The following is a 14,406-nucleotide window of genomic DNA, read 5'->3' on the forward strand; positions in this document are numbered from 1 at the left end:
GAGCGTGGAAATTCCACCTGATCCATCATGGCCGACATCATGGCAACACAACACTTGTGCGAGTCCACTTCAGCTATTGATATCTTTACAATCATGCCTGCTGTGGCCAATTGAGAAGTCACTTAGCTTTTCATTTCAATGTATTTTTCTTTTTTAGACACTTCTGGTTATAGTCCATCTCTTGCTGTCCTCCATCCTTCCCTTCTTCTGCCCTTCCTTACCTCTTTAATAAATGACTTCATCTTAACCTTCCCCAAATTCCTCCTTCTTTTCTACCCTCTTTTATCCCCTTACTTTCTTTCCTTCCTTCATCCCTCGACCTTCCTCCCTTCCGTCATTCCTTCGTTCAATCTTATTTACTCCTTCCCTGCCTACCTTCATTCCTTCCTTCATCCCTGTCCATTCATTCTGTCCTTGTTTCCTTCCTTTTTAACAGACTTCCTTCCTTCATCCCTCCCTCTTCATTCATTTCTTCCTTCCTTCTTTCCCTACCTCCCTTCCTACCTTCCTTCCTTTTTCCTTCCTTGGTCCGTTCCTTTTTTCCTTCCTTCTTTCCTTCATCCCTCTCCATTCATTCCTTCCTTCTCCCCTTCCTACTATCCTTCTTTCCTAACTTCCTTCATTCCTATCTTCCTTTTTTCTTTCCTTTCTTCTTCCCCGACCTTTCTTCGTTCCTTACCTTCTTTCCTTGGTACCTTCCTTTTTTCCTTCCTCTTTCCTTCATCTCCCTCAATTCATTCATTCCTTCTTTGCTACCTTACTTCCTTCCTTCCATCCTTACTGACTCCCTCCCTCCCTCCCTTCCTCCCTCCCTCCCTCCCTTCCTTCCTTCCTTCCATCCTTCCCTCTTTCCCTCTTTCCCTCTTTCCCTCCTTCCCTCCTTCCCTCCTTCCCTCCTTCCTTCCTTCCTTCCTTCCTTCCTTCCTTTCTTTCTTTCTTCCTTCCATCCTTCCCTCCTTCCATCCTTCCATCCTTCCATCCATCCCTCCCTCCCCCCCTCCCTCCCTCCCTCCCTCCCTCCCTTCCTTCCTTCCTTCCATCCTTCCCTCTTTCCCTCTTTCCCTCTTTCCCTCCTTCCCTCCTTCCCTCCTTCCCTCCTTCCTTCCTTCCTTCCTTCCTTCCTTTCTTTCTTCCTTCCATCCTTCCCTCCTTCCATCCTTCCATCCTTCCATCCATCCCTCCATCCCTCCCTCCCTCCCCCCCTCCCTCCCTCCCTCCCTCCCTCCCTCCCTCCCTCCCTCCCTCCCTCCCAACATCCCTCCCTCGCCCTCCCTTTCATCCTTCCATCCATCCATCCATCCATCCCTCCCTCCCTCCCTCCCTCCCTCCCTCCCTCCCTCCCTTTCATCCTTACATCCATCCATCCACCCACCCACCCACCCATCCACCCATCCATCCATCCATCCATCCATCCATCCATACTTCCTACCTTCCTTCCTTCCTCACCCTCCCTCCCCCCTCCCTCCCTATCCCTCCTCCCTCCCCCACACCCCCCCTCTCACCCCCCCCCCCCCCCCCATCACCACCCAATCCGGTAACATCGGAGCGTCCGAGCACATCCATTTTCCACCACTTGATTCCCGTCACCTTTTTTTCCCCCGCGCGCTAGCCCTCTGCGGAATTAGTTGCAGGTGCTGCCAATCACCACCAGCTGCCTTGCGTCACTTGTCTTGTGTTCCATCCACACCTGTTATTTCTCCCCTCCGGAGAAGGTGGACCAGTCCTTTCATTTACTCTTCTCAATCGCCCACCCGTCGTGTTTCTCTCTTCGCCGAGCTTGTCATTTCTTGTCCCAGGGTGTCTGACATTTTATGCCCCACCCCCCAGAAACACTCCCCCAAAAGGTGGCATTTTCAGAGATATTTGATCTAGGTGCACATTTTTTACCTGTAGCGTATGCTAAAACAAGGGTGTCAGACTAGGGTTGGTTCGCAGACAACTTGATTTCACGTGGGACGGACTATTGTAGATATAATATTTTGATTTTTTAAAAATATAAATGGATTAAAATAACTGGATTAAAAGTCCTGAATATTCATTTTTTTTACATATGTTTATATTATCTTTTTTAAAATATATTTTTATATTTTATAAAAGGATTTTTGAACTAAAAACAAAAAAAATGGATTAAAAATTGCTGTTATTTATTCAAAAGGGGGAAAATCAAGAATTTTAATATACATCATATTTAGATTTTTTTATATAAATGGATTAAAATAACTGAATTAAAATCCCTGAATATTTAGTTTTTTAGAAATATTTATATGAGCTTTTTTACTATATTTTTAGACTTTATAAAATGATTTTTGAACTAAAAACACTGAAAAAATGGATTAAAAAATGACAATTATTGATTTAAAAGGGGGAAAATCAGGAATTTTAATATACATCATATTTAGATTTTTTTTATATAAATGGATTAAAATAACTGGATTAAAATCCCTGAATATTCAGTTTTTTATAGATGTTTATTTAGCTTTTTTAATATATTTTTAGATTTTATAAAATGTTTTTTGAACTAAAAACAATTATTTTTTATATAAATGGATTAAAATAACTGGATTAAAATCCCTGAATATTCCGTTTTTAAACAAACCTAAAATATTATTTATTTGAGCTTTTTATAAATATATTTTTAGATTTTACAAAAAGATTTTTGAACTAAAAACACAGTGAAAAATTGATTAAAAAATGACAATTATTGTTTTAAAAGAGGGAATATCAGGATTTCTTTTAAAAATAAATGGATTAAAATAACTGGATTAAAAGCCTTGAATATTCAGTTTTTATAGATGTTTATATTAGCTTTTTTAAAACATATTTTAGATTTCACAAAAGGATTTTTGACCTAAAAACACAGAAAAATTGATTAAAAAATGAAATTATTGATTTAGAAGGGGCAAAATAATGAAATCTAATATACATCTATACTCTTCCTTATAATTTTATCCTAAAACAGAAATGATTGACTTTCCCAGGCCACACAAAATGATGCGGTGGGCCAGATTTGGCCCTCGGGCCGCCACTTTGACACACTTTCCTTAAAGGTTTCCATCCAATACGCCGCCTCCTACGTAGATGTCAATAGTGTAATTGATGAGAGACGACCATGTGGGGTCTACGGCGTCGTGCCCTGGGGTCCCCCCCCCCACACTCGACGCCCCGTTCAATAATTAGTCAGCAAAGCAAATGGATTCAAGTCTTGCAATTACTAATTGGACAAGTGGCTAGCTAGCGTGTCTGCATTCTGACATTGAGCGTTTAAACCCCACTGGGTTCCGGACTTTCCCGGGTTTCCTCTCGTTATCTCAAAAAAAACAGACACGCTAGGCTAAGCTAATTTATACAGTGGTACCTCGACATATGAGTGCCCCGACATACGAGCAATTTGAAAAAAAAAATCGGTTAAATATTTATCTTGGATAGTGTTAAATTTTGGGCAAATGTTTTTTTTTGAGATACGAGTCAAATTTTGGGAAAATGTTTATCTTGAGATAGGAGTACAATTTTGGGTAAATGTTTTTCTCCAGAAACGAGTCAAATTTCAGGCAAATATTTATCTTGACATACGAGTGCAACGACATACGAGCAATTTGAAAAAAATTTGGTTAAATATTTATCTTGGATAGTGTCAAATTTTGGGCAAATGTTTATTTTGAGATACGAGTGAAATTTCAGGCAAATTTTTGTCTTGAGATACGAGTAAAAAATTTTTGGCAAATGTTTATTTGAGATACGAGTCAAATTTTGGGTAAATGTTTATTTTTAGATATGAATCAAATTTTGGGCAAATTTTTGTCTTGAGATACGGGTAAAATTTTTCGGCAAATGTTTATCTTGAGATACGAGACAAATTTCAGGTAATGATTTAATTTGAGATACGAGACAAATTTCGGGTAAATATTTAATTTGAGATATGAGACAAATTTCAGGTAAATATTTAATTTGAGATATGAGAGAAATTTAGGGCAAATGTTTATCTTGAGATACGAGTACAATTTCGGGTAAATGTTTATCTTGAGATACGAGTAAAATTTTGGGTAAGATTTATCTTGAGATATGAGTTAAATTTCGGGCAAATGTTTATCTGGAGATACGAGTACAAATTTGGGGAAATGTTTATCTTGAGATACGAGTAAAATTTTGGGCAAATGTTTTTCTTTATATACAAGTACAATTTTGGGTAAATATTTATCTTGAGATTCGAGTAAAATTTTGGGCAAATGTTAATCTTGAGATATGAGTAAAATTTTGGGCAAATGTTTATCTTGAGATATGAGTAAAATTTTGGGCAAATGTTTATCTTGAGATACAAGTCAATTTTAGGGCAAATATTTAACTTGAGATACAAGTAAAATTTTGGCAAATGTTTATCTTGAGATACGAGTCAAATTTTGGGTAATATTAATCTTGAGATACGAGTCAAATTTTGGGTAATATTAATCTTGAGATACGAGTCAAATTTCAGGCAAATAATTGTCTTGAAATGCGAGTACATTTTCGGGCAAATATCTTGAGATACGAGTACAATATTGGGCAAATATTTACCTTTTGATACGAGTCAGATTTCGTGCAAATATTTATCTTGAGATACGAGTACAATTTCGGGCAAATATTTATCTTGCGATACGAGTACAATTTCGGGCAAATATTTACCTTGAGATACGACTCTAATTTCAGGCAAATATTTACGAGTGCGCTTACATATCTTTTTCAATAGGTTAATCCTAAATTACCGGTGGTGCTGGAGCCTATCCCACTTCAATTATGTTAAGTAGTTATTATCCATCCTTAAATGGGTTCAAACAAAAACTCCCTATCCAGGAATCGAACCCATTTTCCACTTGACCGGCCCACTATACTAACAAAGAAATCTTATACATAATTATACCTAAATATATGGGAATATATCCCCATCTCCCTTAATTAGAATGATATTTTTTTCCCCTGAAACAAAGGTTATTAGGTTTTTTACGATATTCTTTGCATGATTGAAACTCAAGATAACGGACGGAGACGGCTACGCTGCAACGGTTCCTTTTTCCGTGTCTTTTCGGTGGGTAAAAAAAAACCTTATAATTACTTTTTTTTTTGATTCTGCTGAGGTGAGCAGCGAGCGAAGTCGCGACAAGGTCGTCGTACGGCCTTTCTTTAAACGAGCATGTTAGTAACGCTCTGCTGGCAAAGCTAATATGGATGCTATGCACTTCATTGGCTCGGGAGGCATTATGATTAGAAAGAAAGCTAGCAAAAGGAATTATTCACACAAATCCCTTTTTGGACGATAGGTTGGTAGTCGAGGGTCAACAACCACGTCTTGGTACTTCTCGGAATTTATTGTGTAGATTTTACCCAGGCAACCGTACATTTTTGTCATTCTGTACGGACTTATCTATGTGATCACTTATTCAATGTTGACTACTTGTCTATGTTGACTAATACTTATTTATCATATTGACTACTTCCTATTTATTATATTGACTACTTCTTATTTATTACATTGACTACTTCTTATTTATTATATTGACTACTGCTTATTATATTAATTGACTACTACTTGTCTATGTTGACTACTACTTATTTATTATATTGACTACTACTTATTATATTGACTACTACTTATTTTTTATATTAACTACTACTTATTCATTATATTGACTACTACTTATTTATTATATTGACTACTACTTATTTATTATATTGACTACTACTTATTTATTATATTAACTACTACTTATTCATTATATTGACTACTACTTATTTAATATATTGACTACTACTTATTTATTATATTAACTACTACTTATTTATTATATTGACTACTACTTATTTATTATATTGACTCATACTTATTTATTATTTTGACTCATACATACTATTTTGACTCATATTTACTCTTTTGACTCATATTTACTATTTTGACTCGTACTTATTTATTATATTGACTACTACTTATTATGTCGACTACCACTTATTTATTATGCTGATTTTTCCTTATTATCTTGACTATTACTTATTTATTATGTATAGTACTACTTATTTATTATGTTAACTTGTACTTATTTATTATGTTAACTTGTACTTATTTATTATGTTAACTTATACTTATTTATCATATTGACTACTACTTATTATGATGACTACCACTTATTTATTATGTTGACTAATACTTATTTATTATATTGACTAATACTTATTATGAATAGTACTACTTATTTATTATGTTGACTAATAACTATTTATTATGTTGACTAATACTTATTATGAATAGTATTACTTATTTATTATGTTGACTAATACCTATCTATGATATTGACTACTACTTATTATGATGACTACCTCTTATTTATTATGCTTACTTCTACTTATTTATTTTCTTGACTATTACTTATTTATTATGTTGACAACTACTTATTTTTTCATCTTGACTATTACTTATTATATTGACTACTCATTTATGATGTTGACTCATACTTATTTATTATATTGACTACTACTCATTATGACGACTACCACTTATTTACTATGCTGACTACTACTTATTTACTATCTTGACTATTACTTATTTATTAAGGCAACTACTTATTTATTTTGTTGACTACTTATTCATTATATTGACTACTACTTATTTATTATATTGACTACTCTGTATTTATGTTGACTATTTATTATATCGACTACTACATATTTCTGTTGACTACTTATTTATTTATCTTATTTTGTTTTTGTTCACTTATTTATGTTGACTAGTACTGTATTTACTCGCATATAAGCCGCCCCCACGTATATGCCTTACCCTTAAAATTGCCCTAAAATTGTTAAATTTTCTCGAAGAATAACTTGTATAGTATTTAAAATACCGCTAGTAATAACCCAGTTCTATTCCTGACTTAAGCTCCTAGAGTTCCCCCGCTCATTTGACCCCGCCTTTTCCCAACACACCGTGCAATTAGGTAATGGAGAAATTGCCTGTTTACCTCCTCAATTACCAAAATTATCCACGTGAGACACCGCCAGGGAGATAAGCAAGTAAAGGGTGCTTGGGCTAAGTGCCCACACTCTTGCTGATCACTAAATGCCACTGAACAATTTGGGATGTGGCGACGCCGGAACTCTTGGCACCCAGAGATCGGGTCATTTGCCAATACCTGCAGCCGGCGTCAAATTTTGCTGCTAATGGAAAAAAATCCCGCAGTTTTTAGAAGAATTTTGGGATGCCAAGGCTATTTTGCGACATGATTATACAGGTTACCGTATTTTCATGACTATAAGGCGCACCACATTATAAAGCACACCCTCAATAAATGACATTTTTCCAAATATAAGGCACACTGTATTATAAGGCGCACTGTATTATAAGGCGCACTGTATTATAAGGCGCACTGTATTGTAAGGCGCGCTGTATTATAAGGCGCACTGTATTATAAGGTGCACTGTATTATAAGGCGCACTGTATTATAAGGCGCACTGTCTTATAAGGCGCACTGTATTATAAGGCACACTGTATTATAAGGCGCACTGTATTATAAGGCGCACTGTATTAAAAGGCGCACTGTCTTATAAGGTGCACTGAATTCTAAGGCGAACTGTATTATAAGGCGCACTGTCTGTTTTGGAGAAAATGTAAGACTTTGAAGTGCGCCTTCTAGTGGTGAAAATAGGATAATTGCTATTGACTTCCAGGTATGAAGCACTCACTACTTTACAGTCACCTCTAGAGACAGCCATTGTTGATCTTTTGGATTTTTTTTGGTATAAAATCTTGCAGTGGGGGAGGAGCTATATGATGGAAGATGTTGTAAACTAAGATGGCATCTGCATATTTAACAGTATTGTTTCAGTTCAAGCGTTTTTTTTTTTTTTTAATATCCGAGAGTAGTGTTTTTTTTTCGTTTTTGGTTTTCTGTTTTTCCATATATAAGGCGCACTGGATTATAAGGCGCAGTGTCTATTTTGGAGAAAATTTAAGACTTTTAATTGCACCTTATAGTGGTGAAAATAGGGTAATTGCTATTGACTTCCGGGTATGAAGCACTCACTCACTACTTTACAGTCACCTCTAGAGCCAGCCATTGTTGATGTTTTGGATTTTTTTGGTATAAAATCTTGCAGTGGGGGAGGAGCTATATGATGGAAGATTTTGTAAACTAAGATGGCAATAAGCCGTATTTATAGCTAAAAAATAAGATTTTCCCTTCAAAGTAACACATTTGTACTCCCTATTAAAACCATGAAAATGAAGTTGAAAATTGTCAATCTGGTGGATGGCTTATACGCGAGAAATTGTAAAATTCAACCATTTTAAGGCAATTTTAAGGGTACGGCTTATATGTGGAGACGGCTTAAATGCGAGAATTTATCAATTCAAACATTTTAAGGCAATTTTAAGGGTACAGCTTATACGTGGAGACGGCTTATACATGAGAATTTGTAAAATTCAAACAAATTAATGCAATTTCAAGGGTACGGCTTATACGTGGAGGCGGCTTATATGCAAAAAATTGTAAAATTAAATCATTTTAAGGGTACGGCTTATACGTGAAGACGGCTTATACGCGATAATTTGTAAAATTCAAACATTTTAAGGCAATTTTAAGGGTACGGCTTTTACTTGGCGACGGCTTCAACGCGAGAATTTGTAAAATTTTACCATTTTAAGGCAATTTTAATGGTACGGCTTATACGTGGAGACGGCTTATATGGGAGAATTTGTCAATTTTTTTCATTTTAAGGGTACATCTTACACATGAAGGGGGCTTATATGCGAGAAATTGTAAAATTCAAACATTTTAAGGCAATTTTAAGGGTACCGCTTATACATGGAGACGGCTTATATTCGAGAAATTGTAAAATTCAACCATTTAAGGCCATTTTAAGGGTATGGCTTATACGTGGAGACGGCTTATATGGGAGAATTTGTCAAATTTTACCATTTTAAGGGTACATCTTACACATGAAGGGGGCTTATATGCAAGAAATTGTAAAATTCAAACATTTTAAGGCAATTTTAAGGGTACAGCTTATACATGGCGACGGCTTATATGCGATAAAATTGTAAAATTCAACCATTTTAAGGCCATCTTACGACTACGCGAAGGCCAGAAAATACCATAAGTGCTTTCCACCCACAACCACATCTTTGTTACTTCCTCTACCACGTATTAAACATCACAATCGAAAAGTTCAAATGTAATGATTGACCCGTTGAAGGCCTCCATCGTTGGAGACAAAAGAAAAAAGACATTGTTAGCGACAAATTCATATATGCGTACCTTGGGAATGTTGATTTCTTTCCTTGGCCGTGCTGCCAGGCTTTTAGGCCTATTACGACGACGGTCCACAAATGGGGACAAAAGTACTCTGTAATTACTTCTTCTCCCCAGTGGGTAATGGCAACATTCTCAGGAAGCTTAGCAGCTACTTCCCGTATAATTGACTGCGAGGGAAACATGACGTAGCGTTCATTTTACGCCTCCATTTATTTTTAGCGGATTGTGAAATATATTGCAACGGAACCGGTTATTATTTTTCCCGGAGATTTTTTAAACGTGGAACATAATTTGTGTCGAAATGACAAAAGAAGACGTGGGTATACTTTTTGGATAATTGCAAGTTGTTGAACGCGGGTTGATCAATAATAAGGTCAATACACAATGTAGACTTTGGGAAGTACTTATTTAGTATGAGGACTACAGTAATCCCTCAATTATTGCGGTTTAATTTAAACCGGACATGGCTGTGATGACTGGAAAAAATGCGAAGTAGGGTCACCCCTATTAGAAAAATGAAACAAAATATAATAATTCTAGTAGCAAGCGTAAAACAGGGAAACTTTAAAATATATATATTTACTAAAAATCTGCACTGTAGTAAAACCGTGAAAGTTGATGCCATGATATTCGAGGGATTACTGTACTATTTATCCATTATGTTGACTGGTTATTTATTACTTATTGATTGATTATTTTTTATTATTTAGTGATTTATTATTATGTATTGATTATTTATTATTATTGTGTATGGATGATTTATTGCTAATTTATTGATGATTTATTGATGATTTATTGGTGATTTATTGATGATTTATTGATGATTTATTGGTGATTTATTGATGATTTATTGCTCATTGATTATTATTTATTGGTTATTTATGATTATTTATTGATTATTATTTATTGATTATGTATTATTATTTATAGGTTATTTATTATTATCTATAGGTTATTTATTATTATTTATAGATTATTTATTCTCATTTATTGGATATGTATTATTATTTATTATTATAGTTACTTATTGATTATTTATTATTATTTATTGATTATTTATTATTACTTATTGATTGGTTATTTTTTATTATTTAGTGATTTATTATTATGTATTAATTATTTATTATTATTGTGTATTGATGATTTATTGATGATTTATTGCTCATTTATTGATGATTTAATGATGATTTATTGATGATTTATTTCTCATTGATTATTATTTATTGGTTATTTATTATTGATTGATTGATTATTATTTATTGATGATTTATTATTATGTATAGGTTATTTATTATTATTCATAGGTTATTTATTATTATTAATAGATTATTTATTCTCATTTATTGGATATTTATTATTATTTATTATTATAATTACTTATTGATTATTTATTATTATTTATTGATTATTTATATTGAATTAATTATGTGTTTGTTGTTTTTATTTTTAGATATATTATATTTTTTATATATATAGATGTATTATTACTTAGTTATCGAACCTAATCTAAAACTAGATAGAAATATCTAGAAATAATAACAATATTCAATAAATAAGTAACAAAAAATAAATAAGTCATAAGTAGTTAACAAAATAAATGAGTAGTCTAGTACATACTCAACATCAACAAACAAACAGACATAAATAATCAATAAATAGTAAATACTCAATACTAATTGAATAATGAATAAATAAGTAATAAATAAATAAGTAGGTATTAAACATAGATAAGTAGTGACTATGTATAATGAGTGTATAAAAATCTTTGATAGTGGCTTGACTTTGAAAATGTCTCAACGAACCCGAATTTAAGCGGCGCCAACACATGGGAAACATCCACTTATCCACTAGTCGACTTTACATTAAGAAAGCAATGAAAGAAACGCGGGATGACGTTTTGATGGATGAGTCGGCGCACCTCGACACGCCACAACGGCGGAAACTGGGGCGCTTCATTCTGCGTGAGAGCGTCCGATGATTCAAAAGGTTGCCCTGACTCAACTTTTAGCCCGACAGACACCATTTCCAGCGATTGGACGGGACGTCACAAAGCGGATTTCCAATCCTTGGAAAACATCCTCGACGGCCGCGCTAACTTCAAGCGTCGATTTATCATTCTTATCAAAGAAAAGAGTGGAGGACCTCAACTTAAGAAATTAATTGGTCCCATGACTATTGTTATAACTTAAAAGTTCAAGTTACGAAAAAATGTCTCAAGATATGAACGAAATTCAAGTTACAAAAAATGTTTCAAGATATCAACGAAATTCATGTTATGAAAAAATGTTTCAAGATATGAACGAAAATTCAAGTTATGAAAAAATGTCTCTAGATATGAACAAAAATTCAAGTTACAAAAAAGTCTCTAAATATGAATAAAATTTAAAGTTATGAAAAAATGTTTCTAGATATGAATAAAAATTCAAGTTATGAAAAAAATGTCAGAAATTCAAGTTACAAGAAAATGTCTCAAGATATGAACAGAAATTCAAGTTACAAGAAAATGTCTCAAGATATGAACAGAAATTCAAGTTACAAAATGTTTCTAGACTTGAACGAAATTCAAGTTACGAAAAAATGTCGCAAGATATTAACAAAAATTCAAGTTACAAAAAATGTCTCAAGATATGAAGGAAATTCAAGTTACGGAAAATGTCTCTAGATATGAATAAAAATTCAAGTTACAAAAAAGTCTCTGGATCAAAAATTCAAGTCATGAAACTATTCTCTAGATATGAACAAAATTCAAGTTACAAACTAAAATGTCTCTAGACATGAACAAAATTCAAGTTACGAAAAAATCTAAAATGTCTCTAGATATGAACAAAATTCAACTTCCGAAAATATGCTGTCTCTGAATCCGAAAAAAAATACTAAACTAATGCAAAAAAAACACAGATAAAAATCCAATGCTCCGCCCAGTACTCGTAAAGATCTCTAGATTCAGCAATTTTTTTTACTTGTATCGCAAATTCCTCGTATCTCAAATTCATCGTATCTCAAATTCCTCGAATCTCAAATTCCTCGTATCTCGAGGCACTCTTATGTCATCTCAAATTCCTCGTATCTCAAATTCCTCGTATCTCAAATTCCTCGTATCTCAAATTCCTCGTATCTCAAATTCCTCGTATCTCAAATTCCTCGTATCTCAAATTCCTCGTATCTCAAATTCCTCGTATCTCAAATCCCTCGTATCTCAAATTCCTCGTATCTCATATCCCTCGTTTCTCAAATCCCTCGCATCTCAAATTCTGCGCATCTCAAATTCCTCGTATCTCAAATTCATCGTATCTCAAATTCCTCGCATCTCAAATTCCTCGTATCTCAAATTCCTCGTATCTCCAGGCACTCTTATGTCAAGGTATTACTCTAAAAAAGATATTTGTTTACTGGGAAAAATTTGCAGGACGGTTAAGCACACTTGTGGGGTGTTTAGGTGGGCGTTTTTTTTTGTTTTGTTTTTTTTTGTTAAATTGGGGGTCCTCCAAGGTTGCTCTTGCCGCCATCAGCCCTTTTTTTTTTTTACATCCCTGTATCAAAACATCAAGGCTCTGCAGGGTGCTGACGGCGCTCAAAGCTTTTAGCTGACTCATTGTTTTACAGCCCGGGCCCAATTTGCCAATCGTTTGGCAGCTGCTTCCTCTTGCTCGTCCCATTTGTTAGCGCCTCGGAAAGGACGGACACCGTCTTTTAATGCCGGAGACTCGGGACATGAAGTAAGCAAGTGGGAGATATTTCAATTTGGGTTCTTTCTGGCCGTTGAGTGGTTTTTTGTTGTTGTTGTTGGAGGTTTTTGGCTATGTCCAATGCAAAGGGTGTCAGACTCGGGTTGTTTAACGTCAACTTGATTTCACGTGGGCCATTTTAGAAAGAATATTTTGATGTTTTTTTAAATTAAGTGGATTAAAAGCCCTAAATATTTTATTTTTTTATAGATAAAAAAAATGTGTATTTTAGATTTTTTTAAAGATATTTTTTGATTTTACAAAATTATTTTTGAACTAAAAACACAGAAAAAATGGATTAGAAAATGACAATTATTGATTTAAAAAGGGGAAAATCAGGAAATTTAATATATATCGGACTATTTTAGACATAATATTTAGATATTTTTTTTATAAATGGATTAAAAGAAGTGGATTAAGAGCCTTGAATATTCAGTTTTTTGAATATATCTAAAACAATGTTTATTTGAGCTTTTTTAAAAACCTATTTTTAGATTTGACCGAATGATTTTTGAACTAAAAACAAAAAAAATGATATAAAAATGTCAATTATTGATTTAAAAGGGGGAAAATCAGGGAATTGAATATACATCGGACCATTTTAGTTATAATATTTAGATTTTTTTTTACAAATGGATTAAAAGAACTGGATTAAAAACTCTGAATACAGTTTTTTATATATCTAAAACAATGTTTATTTGAGCTTTTTTAAAGTATATTTTTAGATTTTACAAACTGATTTTTTAACTAAAAACACAGAAAAAAATGATAAAAAATGACAATTATTGATATACATAAAAAATCTATTTCCATCATATTTAGATTTTTTTTATAAATGGATTAAAACAACTGGATTAAAACCCTGAATATTCACTTTTTTATAGATCTAAAACAATGTTTATTTGAGCTTTTTAAAAACTATATTTTTAGATTTTACAATATGATTTTTTAAAACTAAAAACACAGAAAAAATGGTTTAGAAGTTGTACTTAAGTTTTAGTCTGAGCCTCTGCCAAACTACGAAAAAAGTGCGACTTATAGTCCAGAACATACAGTATCTACGGTTATTTTGAAGTTTTTTATTTATTATTTTGAATGGAAAATGGCTACAATCATTGTTGAAACCAGAACTGCGTTTGGAACCTATTACGCTCACTCCTAATACGAGAGGAGTACATATTGTACTTCTAGTTGGCAAGTAGTCGTGCGTTATCCTATTGTGAAGACATTTATGTGTATCATTTTCTGAGCATTTTGAAGGGAATGCAAAAGCAAACAACCCTCGATTGGTTGCATCTGAAAGTCAGGGTGGAGGCGGGGCCAATAGAGTCATGAAATGTATCAAAATTTCAAAAAAAATTAGAATTAAGTTTAGTGTAAGGTTAGATTAAACTTATTTTTGAGTGTCTGCA

The sequence above is a fragment of the Stigmatopora nigra genome, chromosome 1 (genome assembly GCF_051989575.1).
Source record: "Stigmatopora nigra isolate UIUO_SnigA chromosome 1, RoL_Snig_1.1, whole genome shotgun sequence".
Classification (NCBI taxonomy): domain Eukaryota; kingdom Metazoa; phylum Chordata; class Actinopteri; order Syngnathiformes; family Syngnathidae; genus Stigmatopora; species Stigmatopora nigra.